General features: G+C 31.6%; 1 pseudogene; it reads right to left on the bottom strand.

The window, feature by feature from the left end:
* Nucleotides 1-7,659: 7,659 nt before the first annotated feature.
* LOC148307126 (histone H2A-like) lies at nucleotides 7,660-8,185 on the bottom strand (annotated as a pseudogene).
* Nucleotides 8,186-9,080: the final 895 nt, after the last annotated feature.

The raw sequence follows: 9,080 nt of genomic DNA, 5'->3' as shown, positions 1-9,080 counted from the left end.
TACATTTCGCTCTAAATTCAATGGATAGACCAAAAATATAAGGAATAAATCATTTATGCATACACGAGTACAAGTAAACGTAGAAAGTCTGCCTCCGTGGTGTAGTAGCTAGCGCGTTTTGTTACCGCGGTGAAGGTCGCGGGATTGATTCGTAGAGAGGGTTAAAATTTGTTAACAAACATGATTATTACGTTTTTTAGAAACGTCACTCAAGTTTTTCTCAGACATCTTGGTTTATTTATTTTGGTATCTCAACATATATGGAGAAGAATATGGAAGTCTCGGTATTTATAGGTGATTACAAAAACATTTTAGTGCATCATTCAGTCTGTGAAATGTAATAAAAAAAAATTTCCTTTTTTTTTGGATCAAGGGAAATTTTATTTTCAAAGAAAAATTCACATGGGTTTTAATGTTTCAATTATACAAACTAGTACAAGTATGAAATATTATACCCATATCCATACTTCTCCTTTTCACATTTTTAATTTACACAAAAAACTTTTTTTCTTTAAAAAAATTATATCCATTTTACTGATCTCCTTCATTACAGTTATTTGTGTCATGTTTAATATATTCTACTCCCATTAAAGAAAAATCGTTTTTATTTCAGGACTGATCACCATACCTTTATATCGTAATAAAGTTAACAAAACGATAGAATATGGTGCTTTATATGCCATCTAGGTGGTCAAATTAAATAAAAATATTCAAAATTAAAATACTTCTTTGAAACGGGTGCCTATACCTTGCCTTCTCTAAATTCACTTAGCCACGAGAAAACTTCATTTATTTTATGCAAATTTCTATCTTGCCTTTTAAAAATGAGAAATTCTAGCAGTTGCCTCCAAAGTAATAAATTTAACATGAGAGATTTATTAATAACAGTGTCCGTAACAAACCTTAATAGAGTTTAATGAAAATCATAAATCTTCTGTCATCTGTATTTAAATTATTTTTACAGCCTCTTTGTAGCACCTGTATGCCAAAAACTTTTAGAGAATGTCTCTGATGAATTCTCATTTTTCAAACCGTGTAATGAGCTTATTTATTAAATATTATAACGTCAACGAAATTATAATGTCGGCGAAATTTTCTGAATTTGACAAACACTTTATACAAATAATAATAATCATACATTTGATTTAAAAAAGAAAGAAGGTATTAATGTATGATACACAGAAAATTGTGGCCTTGAGTTAAATTATTTGTGAATATTATAAATTTGAATGGTTAAAGTTTTATGAATAAAGTTTGCTATATAATTAATTAAAATTATGTACCATCACCTATTCTTAATATTTAAAGCATTGTTAGCTTTGTGGTATGGTAATATAACACGCTCCTTATCATTCATCGATCATTTTGTGTAATACCACTTTAAAGTGGTATTACACAAAGTGAATGATGAATGATAAGGAGAGTTTTACATCACCGATTCCTTCACTAGTAACTTCCGATCAACATAAAAATTGACATTCGAATTTCCTATTCAAGGCCTGCTAATATTTGAAGTAAATTGATGTGTGCGTATATACAGACTATATTTAATATAAATATATAAAATAATTTATGTTTGCATTTTATGTTGTATTAAAATATTATATGCAAAATATTTTTTTTATGAAATTATGTTTAAATTCTTAATTATACGTCACCCAATTTATCAAACAGATAAATAATTTGAGCCCAAAATGAATAATAATCTATTTTGCAGCACTTCCAGATTTCTAACCAGCTGAGCATTGAGGAAGCTCCCGGTTCCAGACCGACACGAATAATACAGCCTGCACACAATCGGAAACTTTCCGACAATAAGCTCCTGCGGTGGGTGAACTTCGAACTTAGACTCATGTAAATTATTTATTTCTCTGCCCATAACTCATTTCGGTTCTGTTCTCTAACAAACTTTGACAGAGTGTCAGTACTATGGTATTTTGCTTGTAAACAGAGCTAATAACGACGAACAGCCAGAATTTACTTTCTTCCTTCCAGTTTGACAGATGTTACGGAATAATTTACGCGGTCTTCCAAGTGAGAAGGCTTTATTAAAATGAAAAACACAATTGACTTGGAGACCATTTCAAAATTGAAACGACGTTTGAAATAAAATTGAAAAATATCGTTTCGTAATACATGAATGTAAATTGGTATTTCAAATATAAATACTTAATAAATTACAACACCAGTTTTGTTAAGATTTCATACATCATTATATACTAGTTATTTATATTATTAGTAAACTAAGTATTTTCTAATATTTGTACATAAATACGCGTTTATACATAAGATTTATTAGCAGAAAGAAGCCTTTATTTAAAAAATATGATGAAAAAAAACTGGTCATGTGTCACTCTATTTTGGGTGTTTTGCCAAAAAAAATCGTCAAAACATAAGTTTATTAATAATTAAATTCGTAACTTCCAAGCGTCTTCTAGTATAAAAAGTAATTCGGGAAGAATCTTAGAAATATTTCATAAAGGTTTTTCCTAATTAAAAAACATACTAAACTCAAGCATCGATGGTACCGAGAACTAGCATGTGAAAGAATGTATCAATTTAAACTATAACTTATAACTTAAATTTGAGTTGTGTGGTTGTCAATAAAGGGTAGAATGGTGAATGTTAAGACTATGGCAGGTTGTGAGCCCTGTTAATACCATAAGTTCCATAGCCTTCTATTCTATCCGATTGTCCATTTAGTCATTACCATTTTTCTTCTCGGTTAACCTACTATCCCTCTACCATTTTCTTTTTTATTCATCAAAAATGTCCTATGCCTTAAACTCCTTCACTTGTGTCGTGAGTGTTTCTTCAAATGCATATTTTTTTCAGGAAACAAGAAACCGAATTGCATAACTCGTTCCATTGTTCTCATGTATTTAACAATCGGATTGACACCGATAACATTTAATGTGGTGTTATGAAGATTATATGGTACAGACATAGGTATTTTTTAGGTAAAGTCTTGAGAATAAAAGTTTTGTTAAATAATACTTTTTTCATGAATTTTCCGGATCCAACACCTCATTTGTGGTTTTAAACAAGCGTAGCTATATTAAGTTAAATTCAATTAATGTATTGTTTTCATAACCAGCAACTAAAAATGTATTTTATAATAAGGATGGACATTTATAAATTTGAATTCAAATTAAACAATTAAAATGTTTAATTTCCCCAGACAATTTGCAGTTACGACCAAATCAAAATACTCAAAGGATCTTTTATTGGAGTTGAAGAATAGAGTTTTATAAATGCGGTTTTCAGTCGAAGGACGAAAAACCTTATTAGTATGCAGATTACTTTGGACATTTCTTAGTTGGTCAAAAAAAAATTTCTTTGTTAGTCCAAAGAATTATTGACATGACCTTTGAAGTTCATTGCATTTTTTATTCTCAAGTGTTTGAAATATATATTAACATACACAAACACATATATCGTAGTCGTACAGGAAAAAGTGACCAACTAACAAGACGTAAAATGTTCAGGAGGGCCATTTAAGTCACTTTTGCGCGGTAAGAAAATAAACATCAATGCAGTTAATAATTTTAAACAAGTCAATATACTATACTTCCAAGTTAAAAATCCTTAGGGATTTTTTTCAGGGCAATTTTAAGCTAGAAAGATATCAAAAAGTCAATGATCATGTTTTTGTAAAAAATGCACTTGATCACTTTCTCCTGTATGACTAAGATATATGAAAGTCTTCATGTCAATTACAGAATATATGTATATAGCTTCTGAAATTGGAGTAGTATGGTTGTTAATCATGGGTAGAATAGTGAATGTTACATATGTATAAAGTGATTACTTAAACTAGTCTATGACAGGTCGTAAGCCCTGTAAATATCCAGACATTCATTTTCTTTTTCACATTTATTTAGATAATAATAAAAAGGTAAATATTCATTTACTGGATCTTTATTTTGATTAATTTTGTCTAATTGATTTGATAAAGGTAATAAATATTTAAATAAAAATTGTAATTTTTTTCGTGCTAAAACTTTTTTCATAAAAAATATAAAATCGTGTAGATTATTGTGGTTAAAACACAGAAACTCTTTTTATTTCATTATTTATCGCCTTGTTCATATCTCATGTTTAATTAAACACCAACACTTTTTCCTTATCATTCATCGTTCAGTTTGTGTAATACCACTTAAGTGTAATATGCAATACAATGTGAACGATGAATGATAAGGAGAGTGTTTCCATAAAGTGAACAATGTTTTAAATATACAAAATAAATTAAACACGACAGTAATTAAATTTGACAGTTGAATAATTTTAGTTATAACGAATTGACTGAATATTTTATTTTTCTCTTCTAACTCTTATTTATTAATGTTTTTGTTATTAAAATGATTAATATTGAAGGAAGTGAAATAAGTTTCCATTTAATTTAACATAAATATTAATTAATATCAACTTCTTAACAAAGACTAAGATTGTAATTTCTCATCTGATCTTTATTTCCTTTGTAGACGAAATTCCTAGAAATATAATTATTTTGTGCTTTAGTCAAAATTGGTAATAAAATAAGTTTGTTTAGCTAAGATTATATAATTACTAAAGTGATTGGCTCGAGATGAAACCGAATATCTTTGATTAGAAAATAAATATTAATAATATGGCTGTATCAAATAAATTTACTAACAATTTCATCAAATGTTTTTTTCAAAACAATCATAGCTTCGTCTGCATTCATTTATTTTTATCGTTTACATGTAAAGTTTTATTGAAATAGGGCTTATATAACCTACATCTAAATTATCTCCATGCGGTCGTCTCTTGTTACACACTTCCACTTAAAGACTATTACAAATAAACCTACATGTACTTCTACCATCAAGCTGTTTCCCCGCAGGGGTAGGGAAAGAGGATAGAATGCCACACTTTTCTCTCCTGACATACACTCCTAGCTCATCCATACATCTAGTCATATATTTCATCCGATTATACAGACTTTTGACAATTCCAGATTTCAGGTTCTGATTGATCTGATCATGCCAAGTCTCCATCGGCCGTTCTCGTTCTGTTCTACAACTCACATTCGCCAAATATACTTTCTTTGTCATTCTCTCACTATCCGTTCACTCCACATGTTCATATCACCTTAATGTTCATTTAAAATATAAAACAAAAATACAGATTTTACGGTTTATTTAATTTTTTTGATCTCTCCTGGGAAATGAATCCGGAACATCCAGGATGATAGTCATTATACTAACCACAAGACTTTGGATATATTTAAATATGTTTTAATAAAATGGTTTTACTTTTGACTTCACTCGATCTAACTTAATCCAGTAAAATATTACCAGAAAAAAGATAAATAATGTGTACGAAAATAAGACTCAAAAAGCTTAAATAAATATTTTCTAGGAGAGAAGTTTAAAAGCTAACATTTAAGTGTTAATTCCCAGCTGTAGGCCGTAAATACTAATTAAAAATAAACACACCCCTCTTAAATGATAACTTATAAAACCGTCATGTCCATAACTCCTTTTAATAGTAAGCGTTTGGTACTCACGATTATTTCGAGGTTAAATTATCTCTACAACTCAGTCAGCATAATTTAAAAGACAAATTCAAAACAAAAATGCTATGCACATATAGATCTATGACAAAAGAAAAAAATATTAATATTTCATTTCAAGTTAAGACACTTATATACACAAATATAATTTATTATTTAATGAATAATCTAGTGCATGATTAATAAATAATACATAATTTTAGTTGTAAATAATCAACTGGTCAAATAGAAGTAACTAATTAACTAACTAACCATCACGCCGCTTCTCCGCAGGGGTAGGCAGAGAGAATCAAACGCCACACCACTCTGTCTTTGCAAACATTCTTCACCTCCTCTACTTTCATGCATCTCCTCATACAAAAGTTGTTATTTCTTGAATATTTCCTATATGGGAGTCGCTCTCGGAACTTTAAGTATTATTTTTATTAAATCAAAATTTGAACGTCCAAAAAACAAAAATTAAAAAGCATAGGTTAACATAAACGTTGCTATATTATACAATAAATGAGTATGTTCAGACACAATATAAGTATACAGAAGTAAATAATTGATACGAACAAAATTATTGGAGATATAACCACTGTATTCTTGGGGTGAAATAAACACTTCAAATCCTCGAAAACCCCCGATGAATATATTTCGCACTGATTTAAGCAAATATTTGAATCGCGGTATTCATTTAAATGAGATCGGCCGAATTCACACCCAACAACTACATCCCGTCAAATGAGGGTAAAAAGAGGTATTGAATTTTTTGCTCCTTAACCGAACCCTCCCATCTCTATTGAGAGCTAAATTACCCCGGTAGCGAATGAACCATTCCTACATGTAAATATTTTTTGTTAGTGCCTACTTTAAAAAGGGCGGCACTGAAGCTTTATTTTAAAGCTCGGTTTAAAGGGATGTGTTTTTTGGGATACAAAACCGAAATAAATACGGACGTGGATTAGCTTCCGACAGGACAAATTTTGGTAACAGGTGTGCGTAATATTAATAAAAAAAAAAAACATAGCTTAAACACTTACATAAAAAATGTCACTATTTCAGAGCGTCTTTTAGTTATGAGAATATTAAAAATAATAAATATTTTAATATAGCTAGATCAATATTAACTATCTCTATATTAACAAAGAGATAATGTAAGGCTGAGATAAGCATTATCAATAAAATTAAGAAAGGTGTGTTGAGATGGTTTGGACATGTGGAACGTATGAGTGAAGAAAGAACGGTTAAACAAATTTATGAGGCAAATGTAGTTGAAAAAAGAAGCAGAGAACGACCAAGGAAAACTTGGCACAATCAGGTATGTCAAATACTTAAAAACGGCCGGGTCAGGAGTCGTAATAATCGTCGGGTATGTATGAGGAGATGCATGAATGTAGAAGAGGCAAAGAATGTTTTCAAGGACAGAGTGGTGAGGCGTTCAATTCTCTCTGCCTACCCCTGCGGGGAAGTGGCGTGATGGTTAGTTAGTTTATATTAACAATCGGTCTGCCTTCATTTGTTATCGTTGTAGATGTCTAGGTTTTACTTTCTACGGGAGTTAAAAATAAATATATGTACTTATGTGATTATTTCATTCATTCAAACCCTTTTCCACACCCCAATGGTGCATAGGGCACTGCATTATAAACACAGTGTTATCTTGATCGTTAACACACGAAGGGAAGGTGATCAGCCTTCCGCTTCGGGTACCAGTCCAGGGTAATATTCAATAAATATTAGAGTGAAAAAATCACTTTTACTTATTTGACCCCCCCTGGGAATCGAACCCGGGACCTCCAGAACGGTAGCCGAGCGTGCTGACCATTAGATTACGAAGGCGGACAAAGTAGTGGTGATTATTAAGTCCACCTTTATTAAATAGTAGTTCTATAATGTTGTAGATCCCGGGTTCAATTCCTAGAAAGGTCACAGTAAATACTCACTAACTTACTAACTAACCATCTTCCCCCCAGGGATAGAGAGAGAGAATAGAACGCCATATCACTCTGTCTTTGCAAACATTCATCGCATCTTCCACATGGTGTTAATCATGCAACTCCTTATACATATCCGCCAATTATTTCGACTACTTTCCATTTCCTTCCCAGCCGCTTTCAAGAATTTGACAAACCTGATCATGCCAAGTTCTTCTCGGTCTTCCTCTGCTTCTTTTTCTGCACGTTTTCTACTACATTTTCGGTCTTCTTGGGCTGGAGCATGGTCAAGATGTTGGGCTGGACGCCTCCCTGAGCGATGGTAGCGCGGGACAGCAGCTTGTTGAGCTCATTTCACTGTGGATATTCAACTGCAGATGGCGGGGGGTGATGCTGGTATTCTTGTTGTCACTGGTAGATTTGCTGGGCAACTCCAACACTTTGGCAGCCAGGTACTCCATGACGACGGCGAGGTATACGGGTGCATAAGCCCCAGCTTTCTTAGCGCAGTAGATGCGAGCTGGCGTGTTTTGGGTGTTAAAATTGACCCTGCATTCCACATAATTATTATCCAAGTCTTTGTGAGCGCCCTTCAGGTAGTATCTTACGAAAATGGCGCTATACAAATAATCCAAATTATGATTATACTATTAACAGGCATTATTCTTTAATCTACATTTTTAAATAAACATAATACTTATTAAATTAATTATAGTAACCTCTCCATTGGTTTCAAATAATAATAAAAACGTATATCGTTCTAGAAGTTTATTTTATTACTTTAAAATGGTAAAGTTACATGAATATTTCAAATCTTTTCCAACTTCAACATAAACTTGACAGCACTCAATAAAACACACGTGGTGGGAACACATACCACGGAAACCCAAACCACAAACTTAGCATAGGTACCTACCGACTTTAGGGTAAAAGATCCTAATACCGTCACAATTTAAACCAACCATCTGTTACACTCAACCAAACAAGTTTTTTGGTTAGTGAGGATTTGGGTGACTATTAAAAATATTAATCAATTATCCGTTATTGAATTAAATACTTTATAAGCATTAAAATTGTGAAAATTTAGTATCCATTAATTATTATCTTTAATTAGTTCTTGTCAGAACTTTGGGATGCGGATCTGACTTGGGAGGAAGCAAAGGAGCAAACGGCTGTCTTAACTCAAAACACAGTAAGGGACATTTTTTTTGGAGTAGGTACGTTTTTTTGCATTTTTGAACTAAGTAGATTCTACTTAGTCTAAAAATGCAAAAAAAACGTACTACAAAAAAATGTCCCTTACTGTGTTTTAAGTTTGGACAGCCGCAAAGGGCTGAACACTTGCATAATACCACTTTACCATTAAACTTACAGTTTATGAGTTTTATTAAATTACACGCGACTAGTTTAAAAAACGAAAGATGTTTTCATCTACCGGTGAAAAGTAAAACTGTTATAAACATGTCATTCTACAAAGTTATGCCGAATCTATAAATAGTTTAAGAAAACAAGTGTACATATAAAGTGATAATTTAAACCAGTTTATGGCAGTTCGTAAGCCGCGTAAACACCCAGATTTGGATATTCTTCTTCATCTTTGTTGAGATGTCAATCTAAACTAC

The sequence above is a fragment of the Brachycentrus maculatus genome, unplaced genomic scaffold (genome assembly GCF_059751285.1).
Source record: "Brachycentrus maculatus isolate JH-2025_06_01 unplaced genomic scaffold, ASM5975128v1 h1tg000207l, whole genome shotgun sequence".
In the NCBI taxonomy this organism is placed as follows: domain Eukaryota; kingdom Metazoa; phylum Arthropoda; class Insecta; order Trichoptera; family Brachycentridae; genus Brachycentrus; species Brachycentrus maculatus.
Note: the sequence above shows the minus strand (reverse complement) of the source record. Positions and strands in the feature narration are given on the sequence as shown.